A 17438-nucleotide genomic window follows, 5' to 3' on the forward strand; every position below is an offset into this window, starting at 1 on the left:
AAAGATGGATGATCTTCAGAACGTTTTGCAAAGGACTGAAGAAGCTGAAGTTTTTCTTGACTAACAAGGAAACCTGGTAGGGTTTCAATAAAAGGTGGCCTTCAAATTGTCTTATTGGAGAGGTGATGCCTGTGACTGCAAAATGTGAGGAAAGGAAAAAAATTGCTTTTGTAAAGTTTATTTATTAACACCACTTTCCTTTACAAAACAATAAGAGGTGAAGGGTGGGTGAAGGAGAAGTGGAGTAAATTTCATTTCTCTGGAGTTTATAAACTGCAGATCCTTGTGATGGGGCAGTGATCTGAGCATCACTGAGATTGCTGTTATATGTTCTTCCTGGCAAGCAACAGAATAAAGGAAGGGAAGCTTGGGGAGCAGCTGTATTTCTGTTGGAAGGCTTCTGGTAACCTGAAGATATGAGATCTGTGCCTTGCTAAATTTGGTGTAGTTCAGTCATTAATGACTAAGTTGGCTTTTAAAACAAAATCCCAGACTATGTGGTTTGAGTATTTATCTGAAGAGGAGATCAGTGCTTGTTTGGCTTTGCCAAGTAGCCAAGGGAACAACCAGATCTAATCAGTGGAACAGGCCAGAGATTTAATGTAACTGAGTGTTGTTCCAGTATCAAGAAAAATATTTTTGGGTGATAATGTGAACACACCCCTATATCTCTAAAATTATTATTCATAAGATCCACTCTAAAACTTTGATTTCCTCAAGTACTCACTTATACTGGATATTTACAAGTATAGTTTCAGCAGATGTTTATCCATGTGCTTATGGAAGTGAGAATGTACATTCCCTACTCAATTTCCCCTTCCTGGTCGTGATTAAAAGTTTTTTGATTGTTGCAGTCAGCGGTTTTATAGTTAAGACTCTGTTTTTGGTCTGTTTAATGTGCAGGCAGGAAAAGGTTTTGTGGTGGCTCTGTCCCACAAGCAGTGATTTTTGTGTGGACTCAGAGGCTTGTTAGCAGTCTCTCTGTAGACAAGCTGTCAGGGAGTATTGCTCTTCTTTCTTGGACTCCTCCTTTCCTGTGAACATGCTGAGTGATCATGTAAAAAAGCCAAGATAGCAAGATTAGAATCAGAAGAAGAAATTTAATGGTGGTAGAGAGTTAATAATTTCCATCTGGATGCTGCTGAGGGAGAAAAGTCATGATGCAGCTTGTGAACCTGAAAAGGAAAAGCAGGAGAGCCTGTGTGCTCCTGGGGAAAGAGAGATTTTCATCTGTCCTGTTCAAAATCCTGCCTGGTCCCTCAAGCACCCGTTTTTTGGAGCAATTATGTTTAGCTCAGTGGAGAACAGGTACCAAGGTATTTGTCCGGACATGAGTTTGCAACAAGGACCTGACTTCTTCTTTTTTTCCCTGTGAAAAATCTTAAGGGCAGGTAGATCTTTGAGTCCTCATTTGTTCTTCAGCCTGAGCATTCCCACCACAAGAAGAGATGTTGGTTTAAAAGAAAACCATGCCCAGCTTGGGGAAGCAGAGGGAGATCTAGGCTCAAATGAGAAATGAAAATATGTTGTGGAGTACAAAAAGACTGAACAGCAAATCAAGAGATTATAGTGTGACTCTGGGAATGCAGTTAATTTTTAGAAACAAGACTTAGGCTTGGTTTCTTAGCATAGGAAATGTCATTTTCTCAGATTCTCCCTGTTCCTGTGCAGATAGGAAGGCAGGGTCCTTTGAGAATTTTTTGTTATGCTTCATGAGATTCATGTTAGCAGAATGAATATTCACTATTTCTGGACTTCTTTGGAGAGCAGCTTCACAGCTTGTCTTGTCCGGAGTTAACGTGTTGAACACTTGTTTTTCTTGAGATGTGGGAAATATTTGTGCTGTCAAATCTGCATGGCTTTCACTTCTGTTTTCAGAGAACCCTTAATATTTACTTGGAAATTTTATTGTCCCTGTGTTGGTGGAAACACTCCCTTGTTTGTTCTCATGAACTTAGAAGCCTTTCTATTTTTCTGATGTGCCAAGAGGATGTTTGAGAGGTCTGAAGTTTTTTTTTTTTTTCTTGTGAATAACTGATTCACATAGAGCATCAGTGATTTAATTTCCAGACAAGCTGCAAAATGCAAGTTTTCATTTCTTCTGTGCTATTGGCTGAAGCTGGAAATACTCTGCAGCGATAGCAAAATGTCAGTAGGATATTGTGAGTGTCTGGGGGAGGAATGGAAGTCTTTGACTTTGCTGCTTTAGAACCATGTTTGTTTTAAATCTTTCGGCCTTAGCAAAAAGCTGAACAAGAACAATGTGTTTCTGTAGTTTCCTAGGATTGTCTCGCCTTGGGGGCGAGAGGTCTCTCTTTAAAACCCATTTCCTATTCAGTTTATCTCTTCTGAGTTCCATCCAGTTCCCACTCTAGTCAGTCACAAGTCTTTTGACTTCACAGCAAGTTGATTTGGGTCAAGATCCATGATTTTAACAGTGTGGAGGAGGTTAGGAGAACTGGCTAACACTTCCAAACAAGGCCCTGTGGCAAATAACATGTATTTTTTTCCTCCATCTCCTCCAAAGATGAGCAGGAATATTGACTCTAAAGTGGTAAGCTTCGATGTTGGTATTTTTTTGTCATGAGACGTGACAGATGAGGGTTTTTGTTTCCATAGAAGGGCATAAATTGTTTCCAGGGTGAGTGGGATGTCCTTCCCATGAGACACTGCTGAGAAGGATGTGGGGCTCTGATCAAGTTGAGAGAGAAATTCTTTCCCCTTTTAGAAAATTCTTACTGTAACTTGCACTTAGCCAATTTTCAGGTCTTTCTTGGTATCTGAAGAACTTTTAATGAAGTATTCTTCACTAGAACATGACTCCAGCATCTGCAAAAATGTTCTTAGACTCTCAAGAAAAAACCATTTCGAAAGAATTTCACGGGAATCCTGGAATACTTTGGGTTGGAAGGAACCCCAAAGCTCATCTCATTCCACTTCCTGCCATGGGCAGGGACACCTTCCACTATCCCAGGTTGTTCCAAGCCCTGTCCAACCTGGCCTTGGACACTCCCAGGGATCCAGGGGCAGCCACAGCTTCTCTGGGCACCCTGTGCCAGGGCCTCCCCACCCTCACAGGGAAGAATTTCTTCCCAATATCCCATCCATCCCTGCTCTCTGTCAGTGGGAAGCCATTCCCTGTGTCCTGTCACTCCATGGTTTTGTAAACAGCCTAAAGAGGAGGCCTGAGAGTGGCCCCAGTCCTTGCCATGTGTCTGCAGGCAGAGGAATGCTTCTGTGTGTGCTGAGGCCTTCAGAAAGCGAGGCAGAGCAGATGGGAATCTGCAAAGGAGTGGGAAGTACATTAATTAGTCTTTGCTTCCCAGTTTCTTCCAACATCTTTGCAAAATAGCGACAATGAATCATCCTGAAGCCTGGTCATTTTTCCTGCGGTTAAGAGTTCCCAGACTTTTGTAAGATGTGTCCTGTTGGAAGCATGGATTTACTCCAGACTTTTTTGCAGAGATCTAAGCTATCATAAATAAAAGCCAGGAAACTTTAGCTAAAAGCCTTTTAAAATAAAAAAAATTAAATCAGTCAAGGTAAATCTAAGAGGCCATCTCCTGATTTATATATGGCTATAAACCAAATCCTATTCCTTGTAGGCAGGATTTGTCATATTGTTGCAGTGCTGCTCCCACAGAAGCCCATGGAATACCTTCCAGTGACTTCAGAGAGGACAAGGATCCCATCTCAGATCTAGCACAACCTCTAGAGGACACATCTGGCCAGTGGGAAGAGGACAACTGTGACAATGGCTTTGTTAGGAAGCCAGTGAGAACAAGACTACCTAAAGCATAAGAAACAGCAGAAGGGGAAGGAAAAATAAACAAAAATGGGCCTGTTTAACCTTAAATTCAATTTTATTTCTGTTTTTCAGTGTATTTTACATGAGGGAGAAGGCAGTGCTGCTTTTGCCTCTACCTCTAAGCTTCATGCTGTCTCTAGGCATGTAGTACAGAACTTAGATTCTAATAACTGAGTAAATTTATCAGCCACGGCACCAAAATTATTAAGTGGGAGGCTGAACTCCAGAAATACCAGCATATCTGGTCTGATCAACTTAACAGCACACCACAAGAGCACTTTCTTCTGGTTGTGTTATATCCCACACAAAGAAGTCGTGCAGTGGGAGGGTAGACTCAAAAACCAAAGTTTTGACTCCAAAAGAGGTCTTATTCAGAATTCCAGGAGGACTTTTCTGCTGTATCACAGATGCATCTCAGCTGGAAAACTCGAAACAACTCTCAGCTTCTTGTCCCTGTAGAATTTGTCACAGAATTTGGCATCCTTCAACATTCATGTGTGAAACCTATCAGGTTTAGCTGTTTGTGTTTGTTGGTGGAGCTGGTACCAGCCCTTGCCTCCACAGTGTGTGTGTGTTGTCACCTGTGAGTGGTCAGCTCTACAGCAGCAAAACCAGTCAGCAGGAGGGATAATCTGGGGAAATCCAAGTTATTGTACTGAAATAATTTTCATTTTAATGTTTTGGCCTGGCAAATTGCTTATTCAGGCAGTCCAAATTAACTAAAACTCATAAAATGTAATAATAGTTGCAGACAAAGGCAAAGAGATTGGGACTTTGAGGATGAGCTATGATATTTAATAGCATATTCACAACATGAATGTGATTGGGGGCCAGAGTCAGAAAAGGAAATTATAACAATTCCAATAATTTGGAGCACTTCCCCCACATGTAATATGTGATGGTTTTGTGTGCCTAAGCACTCTGGACCCTCTGAGATGACTGGGGAGATGGATTTAGCTCAAAGATCCTGGGAAAGGAGCTTCGAATTAGAAGGAAGATAAGATACTGTGGACTCAGAGATCTCTTGGCAAGTTCATTAACTCACCAAAGGCTTGTCTTAGGTTTGAGACTGGGTTTAGAGCAGGATCTTTTGATTCTGTTGTTTGTTTTTTTAAAATTTTTAATTAGGTCTTGAGCACCTTGGCAGTGATGCAGCCCTCGCAGAGAAGCCCAGAGGGTTTCTTTGGCCAAAGCAGAAACCCTCAGAGTCTGGCAGTTCTCAAAACCTTTCAAGGGTTCTCTCAAACACTTTGTTGTGTTTGTGACACTGAAGGACCATGACAGGCAGCGTCCTGTTGAAACCCCTGTGTCTTGCAGGGTCACCTGTGGCATCCTTGTGTCTGTCAGCCCAGTGGCATACTGAGGAGTGAATCAGCAGGGGGAAAAGCTGTCGGAGGTTCTGCTGGACAATTTGTCCCCATGGCAAGCCAGAACAGCTCCTTGAACTGTTTTGGAGCTTGACTCATGCCAGGAGGGGACCTTTCTCTCAGCAGTTTCCTGACTGCCTTTCTGGGCTCATTTGTTTTCCTTACAGGGGTGGTTTGTGCTGCAGGGACTGCAAGGAGGGTGCATTCATCCTTCCTCTGACACATCCCTGCCTTGCCCCCTTCCTGCTCCTGGAGAGCACAGCTGGCACAAACCCCTCCTTGAAGAGGTTAACCAAATGCATTGGATTCATTGCAGGATGGGGCTGGTAGGAAATGCAGAGGTGTGCAGTGCCAAAGCCACGATGTGTGTGCTCTTTCCGTTGGGAACACTGACTCATAAAACGGAATAAAAAGCTGTTACATTTCTGCGTGATGAAAAAAACGGGCCCCAGTCTCGTCCCTCTTCTGCATTCACACAGTCCCTGTCCAGTGAACACTTTCCCTATCAGAGCTTTTGAAACCTGCCCTCCCTTGGAAGAAATTAAATTTATTTCAGCTGAAAAGAATTGGGTGTCACCTTGGATGGCCCTTCTCCTCACCCCTAGCCAGGGCCAAGCACTGATCTTGTGACTTTCTAAATACAATCCAGATTATTTATTTGCTGATATTTTAATTCAGCTGAGAACAGTTTGGCCATGTCTCCCTTAGGTTGTGCTGTCAGCTAGCTGCTGATCAGTTATCCAAGGTATGCTTGGTAGAAAATAGAGAAAGAAGCCCTTCTCATAGCCGTTGTTACCATTTCTAATTCCTGTTTCAAGCACAGTGTGAGAGAGCAGCAGGAGAAGTAGGTCAGATAATCAGAGGCAAGGAAGCTTTGGAGAGGGTGGGAATATTCTCACAGTATCCAGCATGAGGTGCAAAATTAAACACTGAATTTTATTGCATGATGTGTTACAAAGTGATTGTGGTGTGGTGTTAGACCTTGTGCAGTCTTCTTTTTAAGTAGACAACGTTTAGGCCAAAAAACCCTTGAGCCTCTAATTATTGCAACTATGAACTGAGATAGACAGCTAAGTTGCAGTTTATGTCACCGTGACTGTTTGAGCCATGGTCTCAAATTATCTGCAAATGCCTTTATATTGCCTAAAATAGGAACAAATGCAATATAATTCAAATTGAGCGACAGATCTTGAACTGTCTTTGGTAGCAGCAGCATAATAAACGTAGAAGTTAAATAGACTTTGTCAAGTCTGGAGTTGGATCAATGATCCTTGTGGGTCCCTTCCAACTCAAAATATTCTATGTTTAAGAAAGAAAAAGAAGTATTTTGCTTTGCACTGAAGCTCAGACACAGCTCAAGGAATCACTGCTGCTTGTCCACACCCTCACAGTCGATAATTGTGTGAGTTGTGCCTTAGCCAAAACCCGTTCCTCATTTTTTGTGCACCCCAGGCTTGGATGCTCAGCTCCTGTGGTTTTGCTGGGGGGTGGGGGGAGGAAGGTCAGTTGTTGGGAGAGTGCAACCTGCCTTCTTCCAGGTTAAATCCATTCTTTTTTGTTCTGTCACCCCAGGCCCTTGGAAATAGTCTCTCTCCATCTTTCCTGCAGGTTCCTTCAGATCACAATTGTGTGTCTAATTGAGTGGCTGATCTAGGTGGTGTAAAGAGATGGCACTGTTGTTGTGGCAAGGCTTGTCCTCTCAAGCAATACCTTCTAGGATTTATTTCTTTGAGGGAAATCCAGAGGGATGTATAAGCAAGATTACAGTTACTTGGTGACTACTGCATCTCTCTCAATGTCCTCTTCGGGCCACTAAATTCAATTTTCGTCAGCTTAAGTGTCCTAGTGAAAAAATTCTTATTGCTTGGATTGGACTTGGCTTTCTTTAAGCAGTGTGTTTTTCATGTGCTCTGGGAATGCATCCTTGCCTTTCAGTTCAGTGTTCTGGCTAGATGAAGTTATCAGTGCATGTGAATTTCTGGAGGCAGGGTGGTTTCCTGCTCACAGTGGGAACAGAGTCAAAGGCCAGGAGCTCTGCTTAAATCCTTTTGTTATTAGCAGAATGTACTGTGGCCTTTGACATCCCCTAGTTCTGCTTCTCTGCAAACTTTTAGATGATTATGGTGATTATGGTAATTATGGTAATTAGGGTACCTGCCATTTGTGGGAATGTGGAGGATCCTGGAGAAGAATGCAGCCTTTTAAAAATTGCAAACAATACATCTGTTGAGTATTAATGGTTTATTAAATTTATTGAGCGCTTTGGGACTGCTGAATGAAAGGCCTTATATAAATGGCACTTAATTATTGTTATTGCTAGAGAAAGGCTTGCACAGAAAGCAGCAGTTATCTGGGAATCTGGGAAACAAAGGTCTGGAGCTCACTGCCAACATCTGCTACCATTTAAAACGTACAACATGAGGCACGAATTTGGAGAGAGAGAGATTCTGCAGCCCCTGAGTGTGGTAATCCTTTGGTGAGACTCTTCATAGCCTGGATGTGTTCTGTCCACCTTAACTCCTTGGGAAGGAAGGAACTCTCCCCTAGATTGTCACAGGGATCATGGGACACTCTGGTTACAAATCTGCTTTAAACACTGTTTCCTTCCTCACAGAATTGAACAGAAATGGGCAGTGATGTTTTTTACTCACGACCTCAGGTGTCCTTACAAACATGGGCAGGACTGTGCTGGAGAGTACCAAGCAAAGTTTTCCAAGGCAGGTAAGGAAGCTTTCTATTTCTAGGAGCTCCTTCAAGCTCTTGGGTCTCAGCATGTGGAAAAATCCATTAATGTGTGGTGTTTGGCTCTGGCTGCTTTGCTTCTGGAGCTCCACCCCTCCATTTGAAGAGAGACTGGGAACCTTGCAGACCAATCTACTGTCAGTCATCTCCCCAGTGACTTCAGAGGAGAGAGGAAATAAAACCTTCTATCCCCCCTTGGCTGATTGCCAGGGAGTGCTGCTGTGTCCTAGCCATTTCATAGATACTATGATGAATTCTCTAATGAGCTTCTTGGAGCCTTTCTGTGCTGCAACAACAGCAGAGGGAACAGGGCAGGGCAAAGGCATTTATTTAATGCTTCTATTTCTGTTCCTGTTCTGGACCAATAAACTGTGAACTGGCTTTTGACCAGCAGGTTTGCTCACAGTTATGAGCAGCAGGTAGTGGTGACTGGTGAAGTTTGATGTGTTGACTGAACTTAACTAAATTCTTCCTATGACAGCTAAAATGGATCACTTAGCCATTCTGGGAGCATATTCAGCTAAAAACAAAGCCCATGATTCAGTAAAACACTGTTTTCTTTATCCTGTTTTAAAAATATAATCCAGGGAACTTCCAAATCTTGTTTTGATGGCTATTTTTAGCTATTTATATTGTCTGCAACCAGAAGGTGTAGAAAGAGGCCAGAACAGCATCTCAGATGTGTGAGCAGCCCTTCTAGGGCACACAAGATCCAACCTAAGGTTTAGTTTTATGTCAGGTTGAGGAGGAGTTTCCTGTATGGAGATCTCCCATGTCACACAGACTTGCTCATCACTAGGGGAAGAGAAGAGAGGGCTCCACCTCCACCCCCTCTCTCATCTCTCAGCTGGCCTCAAGTTCCATCTGCTGCATGGTCATAATGGTATTTTAACTCCATTTTATGCATAAATACTTCATTATTCAGCAAACCCTTTTGTTAGTGGTTGGGAGGAAAGAAAAGGTTCTTTTTCTGAGATCCTTCTTCTTTAGCAGCTCAACTACAAATGGAGGCAAAAAAAAGAAGCAGTGAACGAGTACTTTTACTCCTGTCTGATCTTCCCTGCTCTTAGGACGTTTTTGTTGCTCTTTCCACCCCACAGAGATGGATGTTTCCTTCGGCATCTAGCCTCCCATGAATCCATCCCCACAAAGCCCTGTGGTTGCTCAGCACACTCACATTAATAATAATTTGGCTGAGAGCAGTGCCCTGTGCTCAGGACAGCTGGGGTTGCTGTTGCACTTGCTTTCCCAGAGTACTGGGAAGGAAGATTGCCTCCACAGCAGCCCTGCACAGCTCAGGAGAGAGTGGAGTATGGAATGCCAAAGATCAGCTGGTTCCCAGATAATTCCATGGTGGCAGGAGCTGTAATTTCCACAGTGGTTGGTTCTGGTTTTTACCATGAGTCCATGGCTTTCCTGCTTGCCTGCTGGACTGGGAGAGTGGAAATATTAATTTGAGCATGGAAGGTTCATCCCTTTGCCAGTGGCTCAGGAGAATGGAGAACTGGTGTTTGTGCATGGATGTGAACTCTGGTTTTGCAGGGATCTTGTTTCTTTTTAAAGCAGCAGATACATATTTCTTTCCAAAGGCATGCGAGACCTTTTCGTGCAGGATTTGCCTATGTTTTCATTGACTTTGAGATCTGATTACATCTCATTATTCATACTCATGATCCAAACTGTTTGGTTTCACTGCTTCATGTTCTGCTCTGCAAAGTTATTGGAGCTTAATGGGTTAACTCCCTTAGTTAATAAAGAAACTGATTTTTTTTTTCTAGTCTTGAAGTTTCCCCTTAGGAACAATTCAAGCTGACTCCCTCTGCTTTTGACAGTGCCTTTGATACTTTCCTAACAAGTTCTTAAGTAAGTATTGCTGATCCCTAGTGGTTTAGAAACAGTAAGTCATAACCTCAAAGACTGAAAAATGAAATCAAAATTGCTTTTTTCCACATCTTCTGTTTCTAAAGCTTTTAAGGCTTGTTAGTTCCCATTCCCCAGGCCTTCCTGAACTGTAGTTGCTGAAGTGCTTTTTCTCACAAAATTACTCCCAGACCAGCATTTTGAACAACATATTGGGTAATCCAAGAGTTGACAGCATTGATTGTGCAGAGTGTTATTGGCTTGTTCCCAGTGCTGAATGTAAACATTTCAGTGGTGTTTAGTATTGCTGAGAGTCTGATTAAAATTTTGGTGTGCTCATCCTCAGGTTGTTTGTGCGAGACAGAAGTACCTGGGCTGGATTTGAGGCAGATGGATTAAAATCTAGGCTCTGTGTGGAGCACATGGAGCATCTTCCTTGCATTCCCTAGCAGAGGAACCGAGGTCAGGACAAGCACCAGTGTGGTTGGGAAAGATCATTCCCAGGGTGCATGTACAGATACAAGATTCTCTGACGTGAGGGAGAGAGAAATCCTGTGCTGCTGCAGCTCAGTTTGCACTCCAGTTTTTTTGGTTGTGATCTCTCAGGCACAGCTAGTGCTGAATTTGCTCCTTGAGACCGTTCAACATATCCATATGGGGGATTTTATTTGGAACTAGAGAGAAAACACAATCCTAGTGCATTTTATGCCCTCTTGGATCAAGGGCTGGATGAATTTTCTATCTTCCCCTGCAGCAGTTTCAGGAAATACTGTTTTGTTCCTGGTGATGCTCCATCAGAGCTGCTCTGAGGAGATGTTCTGGCTGACACTCTGCTCCAGCCTTGGAGCCTGCTCCAGAAACATTCCTGCCAAATGCCTGGCCACTGAGTCCGTGCTTCCCAGCACCAACAACTGGCTCCTTGCAAGGAGAGGGAAGCATTTCATGAATCACAACTCCCACGCCTTTGTATACCCACGAATTCCCAGCCAAAATACTTCCACCCTTATTCACACCAGATCCTACCTTTACTCCAGAATCTTTTCCATCTGTCCTGCAGGCTGCTGTGCAAAAGGGAGAATGAGAGAATCCAGCGCTTCTCTGAAAAGACAAAGAACTGACTTGGAGCAATAAATGTGTGTGCCTGCATCCACAGACCCCTGTTTTCCCCTATTTCTGCTGCCACTGCCATCACCAACACAGGTGACAGCAGGAGGAGGATGGATTTACCAGTCCATCTACTCTAGCAATATCTTGCAGCTGGACAAGAAGCAGTCTCAATTTCTAAGTGGGTGCCTTGAGAAGCTTTCTCAGCTCTGAGAGCTTCCAGAAGGACTCTGCTCGTTTTTCATGGGATGTGTATTTGAAAGTAGGCCAAGGAGGATATTTCTTCTGGGTCTATAGCTAGTGGCAGGGATTTCCTGCAGTGTGGACTGTTTTCAGCACCTAAAAGCACGTGCTGACTGGTGTAGGACACTCTAAAATGGTTTGGTTTGGAGGACCAAGGACTCCCACCTTGGTTTGGGTGAGAATATCAGACAATACCCAAAGCTTTTGTGCTCTTGGGATATTAGCAGTGCCCAGAAATGAAAAGATAGTGATTTCCTTGATGGTGAAAGCAAACCACCCTGTTGCTGGAACATTAATCATGAAGGTACAGGCATTGATTGCCATTTCTACCATATGTTGGAGTGGTAAGAGTGGTGTTCTTCTCTTCATCTTGCTTTTCCCAAATCCATGAAATATGGATTGCCTGTTCATCTATTGCCCGTTTATCTTCCTAGATGTAATGCAAGGATATTTATCCTATACCCTTTGAGTTGGTGTTTGGATACCCAGTGAAATGGATAGGCATTAAGAAGCCAAATCTCTCTCTAGGCTCATCTTGTCCTCAAAGAGATTCCCAGGGTCTGGATATGCTCCACAAAGTAAGTATTTCAATATGAGCAGAGCCCCCTGAGCCGGCTGAGGATGCTGAAGGTTGGCAGGAGTGGCTGTAGCTGGCTCAGGGTTTGAGGAGGAAATTCCAGGCAGGAGTTTGTCACTGTGTAACTGATATTCTTAGCTCCACCCTGCTCCCCATCTCCAGCTAAAGCTTTCCATGGAAAATTTAGCTGCCACTGGCTCTGGTTGAGGTTCCAGGCATTGAGGCAGCTTTCATTTGTGCTGTTCAGGTCTTTAAAAAAACACAGCAGGGACTAAACCCCCAGTGAGGTCACAGTCTGGGTAGTGAGTGATGGATGAAAAGCTGGCTTTGTCCCCCAAAATGGTGATTATTACTGTCTTTATAGTCATGTCTGGGGTGTTCAGCTTACAGCGAGGGGGTGACTCAGCTCTATCAACATCTGAGCTGCCTTACAACATTGTGTGTCTTCATTAACCACCTAAGGACCTTGGGCAGACTGGGAGTGGAGCTCAGGGCCTCCCATCACCTGGGCTCAATCTTGGTCGTGGTGGGAGGCAGGTTCTCCCTAACTCAGAGATAAACCACTCTCCAGTTAGGCTGGCACTAAGGATTGGGAACATTTGTTTCAGAAAGAAATTTGGCATTAGACAACAAAGAGCCAAGATATGGATTTTTTTTTCCCCAGCTGAGTTGCAGAGAATTTCAGGATGTGGTTCTGACTTTTTCTTAAGCATTTTGCTTTCCTCACAGCTTTGTCTCTGTGATAAGATTTCAAAGAGTTGCTTCAGCCAGAGGTGGGTCTTCAAGCATCTGCAGGTTCACACCAGCTATCTGTATCAGAGCTAGAAATAAACCTCATGTCTCCAAAGACTTGATCTCATTACTGCAAGGGAGTTAGAGATGCTTTTTCCTTGTGTTATATGAAAAGAAGGTTAGGCTGGAGTATCTGCCTTGGTAGACACTGTTTTTCCTTTTCCAGGGAATGAGGGGAAGGGATTCACTCCTTCCAGTGGCAGTGAGAATTGCCTTTGTGTTCAAGTCCATAAACTGCAAGAGATGGAGCTGAACATTATGTACAGATTAGAAATGTAGCTTTGCCCAGGAACTAAATATGCAGGAAAAGGAGTCAGTGCCTTGGCAGCAGCCTGGAACATACGCCAAGTTCTTATGCTGGGTGTGGGATTAAAGCCTCTTCTTATGGCCATTGCAGGGAAATCTTTGAGACTGTCTTCCAGTGATTGTTGGAGATTTCCTGGGAAATGGGAAATGGGTGCCATGGGGGAATGCTGCAGCATTTCTTTAAACCAAACCAGCTGCTTATTAGCCTTAAAACTCTGCTCTCTGAGCTGAACATGCTCTGCTTCTCCAGGAAAAGTCATGCACTTGAATTAGAAAGCCTGAAGCACTCTGTTGTTCTTAGGTTTTTTATATCTGGGAGCAAGAGCCACAATTTTTTTTTTTTCTCTTCACTATGTTAGGGTGGGGAAGAGTTTTTTTAACAAGAATGAAAAAAGATGAGCTGTAACTTTTTCTGTTTGGAATCTGTGGGGGTAAAAATCACACCTCTAAAAAAAAAATAAGGGACAAGAATTTTATTGGACCTGTAGAGGACACAAAAGTGTCTTACATTTCAGTTCAGCTTCAACAGCTGAGCTTGGAAAAGAAAATTAGTAGAAGAAAGAAACATTGTTTTAAATAAAACCGCTTCAAGTTCTAAACTTGGAACTTTGCCCTTGAAAAATGTTACAGCAAAACATTTTGTGAAATTTGAAACTTAAAACTCATATGGAGTCACTCTTTCCTATGAGTATTTTAATTTTCAACGAGGTCTCTGCTCCAGTGCTCTAGTGAAATATTCCTAAATAAGATATGCCCCTAAAAAAGTGTCTCTTCCCTGCCTTCAAACCAACTGTTGTTCAAATAACCTTTTCTATGAAGGGAGAAGATGTGTCAAGGTGTATTTGCAATAGGGAGAACCTGAAGTTCAAAGATACATTCAGTCATTCTGATTAGCTGGGTGGTGCTGGAAGATGGAGAGAGAATTTTTGGAAGGCACAGAGTGATAGAAAAAGAGGGAACTGTTTAAAACTCAAAGAGAGAATGGTTAGATCAGATATTGGAAAGAAATTCTTCCCTGTGAGGGTAGGGAGGCCCTGGCATCAGTTGCCCAGAGAAGCTGGGATGGCTGCCCCATCCCTGGAAGTGTCCAAGCCCAGGTTGGATGATGCTTGGGGCAACCTGGGACAGTGGAAGTTGCAGGGAGTGGAACAAGATGGGCTTTGAGGTCACTTTCTACCCAGACCATTCTGGGATTCTGTGGCACCCATGCACCCAGGGCTCCTCCTGCAGTGGCTGCACGTGACATTTTGCATCCATGCAGGTTTTTTTTGGTGTCTCTGTCTGTTGGAAGCACAGCCACAGGGAGGATGTTTGACACTGTGTCTCTGTGTGACATTGTGGGCTGCGATTCCTGGATGGCTGCTACGTGCACAGGGAAGAATTTGATCCTGTACAAACAGCACAGCCACGTGCAGTTAAAGGCAATTCCATGTTCCATTTCCCAGGGTATATATGCTGCTCAGCTGACATACATCCCTCTTGGTTTCGCTTGCCAGCACTTTGCAGCTGACCTGTTTGCACGAAGGCAAAGTATGAACTGTATTAACCATTTAGGTTTTTTATCCCCCTCTGATACTCCTATTTTGTCCTTTTCTCTTCCTGTCTACTATTTTATCTAAAACACTTGGAGTAGAAGTGGGAAGGGGGTTTGTTTTTACTTGCCATAGGTTGAGGATTATGTAAAGCTATAAAAATGCAGGCAGAGAGAAACAGACTCTGAAAGGGGGTGATGAGAATAGTGGGACTGTGGTTCTTGACGTTTTGGATCAACCAGGCTGCTGTCAGCTGTCTGACTTCTCCCAGCTCTTGCACTGGTCAGTGAGGTAACTCTATCTATCAGTGAAATTGAAAATTCTGCAGAGGCTGAATGATCTCTTGAGTTAGGAAATCCAGTTTGCTGCCACGAGCAGCCATGTGTGTGCTGTCTCCTCCTGAATTCACCTTGGATGCCCTGGCTTTCCCTGTGCATAAGATGGAGCGTGACAAGGCTTTTGCTTCCACCAGGGCAAGCCACATCACTTTTACAGGCACTTTGCAGCTCAGACCAAGTCTAATTTGCATCAGGCAGCACAGACTGATGAGCTCAAACACATGCAGGGATAATGCCAAGCAGTAACTCTTGCCATATCCCTGGACTGCACTAGAAGTCACTCTTGTTCTGTACTGAGGCTGTTCCAGTAACTAACTGGCAGTTCCTAAAGAAATGTGTCACCATGAAAGATGCCATTAAACCTAGCCCATTTGTCTCCTGATGGAGACATTCCTTGTCTGATTTCCTTGTGAATCATGGGGAGAGAGAAAACTTGCTTGCCAGGCCTCCTACTCATTTTTATCCTGAGAATATTAATCCAGGATTCTTCTCCAGAAGCTTCCATATAACCAAGCCAAGAGAGAGCAGAAGAGACAGCAAGAGATGGTCCAAAATCCTGCAACTTCCATTCTTGTTTGCACCATGAAGTTTGCACAGTAGCTTTGGAAGACCAGAGAGAGTCACACCACCAAACTGAGCAGTGTGTTAAGATGCAGTTAATGAGTTTCAGTGCATCAAACTGAAAAAGATTGGGCTTAGATCAGATATTGGGGGGGAAATCCTTCCCTGTGAGAGTGCTGAGGCCCTGGCACAGGTTTTCCAGAGAAGCTGTGGCTGCCCCATCCCTGGAAGTGTCCAAGGCCAAGTTGGATGGGGCCAGAGTTTGAATCCAGTTCTCAGGAGGATGATAAAATTTTGTAGGATTTTTCTGTGTCTTAGGCCGACATGCTTATAGCAACACTGTTGCTTTAAAGGCTGATGCCTTCGTCTCCTTTTTGTGCTCTAAAGCCTCAACCACAAGCCTTGCTTTAATTTAAATTTTAAACAGCAGACAGGCACACATGCAATGAAGAATTATGGGTTGTTGCTGCCAAGGATGCCATCAGATGCCTAAGTGAAAGGGAACATTTACAAACTAATAAAAGTTGTTATTAAGGGGATTATTAATGAAAGGACTTTGAGCAAAATAACTTCCTCTCCCTCCAAATGCCTGAGGCTATTTTTTTGTAGCCTCCTCTTTATTTTTCTTTTTATTAAGCTTCTTGGGAAGCTAAATAGCAAAAGAAATGATTGAAGAAGCTATCACCATCATATGGGTCATTTTTTTGGGACCTGGTTTCGCAAGAGCTCATGTCTGTGTCTGTCCACCCCTGCTCTTTAGCATAGTGATCTTCACAGCCTGTTCTAATTAACACCAGGTCTAATGAGGAGCTGTGAGTGGGAATTCGGGAGGGGGAGGAGGAGGGAAGAGAAAAATAATTCATACTGTTATTACTTGGTTTTGGTTAGTTAGGAGAAAATTATTGTAGGGCTGGAAAATATGACTTGGCACTTAAGGTTTCCGTGGCAAATGAGGGTGAAGAGCTGGGATTCAGGGGAACTGGTGTGTTTTCCTGGGGTTTGGATTATGTAGGTTAGAGTTTATCATGTCGTGGTAGGTGTTCAGGTGTTGCTGTACTGGGCCCTGACCTGACACAGTGACAGCAGAGGTTACTTGCTTTTCTTTGCTGCTGATTCCTGGCCTTGGGTCCCTCCCAGCAGCTCCAGCTCCTACTCCAGAGTAAGTAGTGCTGTTTCCTGGTGAGTGTAACATCAGCAGGCTGGGAACACCTGGGCTGTGCCAGAGCAGGTTCTCCATAGGCTAGGCTGGATATATCAGTGCCTGAGGAGCAGATGTTCTCTCTCCTGTGCCACCTTTCCTTGGAGAGAGGTGGGAGCACAGCTCTCCTAACTCACTGCATCTCTGCATCCCCAGCAGTGTGGGCAGCAGGCACAGGGAGGGGATTCTCCTGCTCTGCTCTGCTCTGCTCTCCTGAGACCCCACCTGGAATACAGTGTCCAGTTCTGGTGCCTCCAATGCATGAAGGACATGGAACTGTTGGAGCAAGTCCAGAGGAGGCCACGGAGTTGATAAGAGAACTGGAGCACCTCCCCTGTGGAGACAGGCTGAGGAAGTTGGGGCATTTATTCTGGAGAAGGTTGATAGGTGGAAAAAATTCTTCCCTGTGAGGGCCTGGCATGGGTTGCCCAGAGAAGCTGTGGCTGCCCCATCCCTGGAAGTGCTGAAGGCCAGGTTGGACAGGGCTTGGAGCCACCAGATCTGGTGGAAGCTGTCCTTGCCCATGGCAGGGGGTTAAACCAGATGAGCTGGTATGAGATAATACTCCCTCACACAAGGAAAGTGAATTTCTGAGCTGGATACAGGCTTTTCGGGGAAACCAGGGCTTTTCTGGGAAGCTCAAAGCAGTTTGGCAGATGTTTGTGATGGAGGTACCCACAAGAGAAAGGCAGGGATTATCAGTGCAGAGAAGAGGGAGGGCAAGGCCACAGTGCCTGGGATGGAGGAGGCAGCCTGTGCTCCATCTCTGGAAGGGACCAGGCTTGCTTCTACAGCTCTGGTCTGACTTGGGCTGTGAGCTCAGACAGCCGGTAGAAAATGGATGATGCAGAAGAAGCATCTTTGGAGTTGGAAGAAGTAAAAGGCTTGGCTTCTTCTGCAGCAAATGTTTCCGTGAATCAGGATGGAAAAAAACTTCTGCTGGATTAGTTGTGTGCAGCTGGGAGGGGGGACTCTGCCAGTTCTTCCCTCCTTGCTGTCACTGTGAAGGA

The sequence above is a fragment of the Sturnus vulgaris genome, chromosome 7 (assembly GCF_052056855.1).
Source record: "Sturnus vulgaris isolate bStuVul1 chromosome 7, bStuVul1.hap1, whole genome shotgun sequence".
NCBI lineage: Eukaryota > Metazoa > Chordata > Aves > Passeriformes > Sturnidae > Sturnus > Sturnus vulgaris.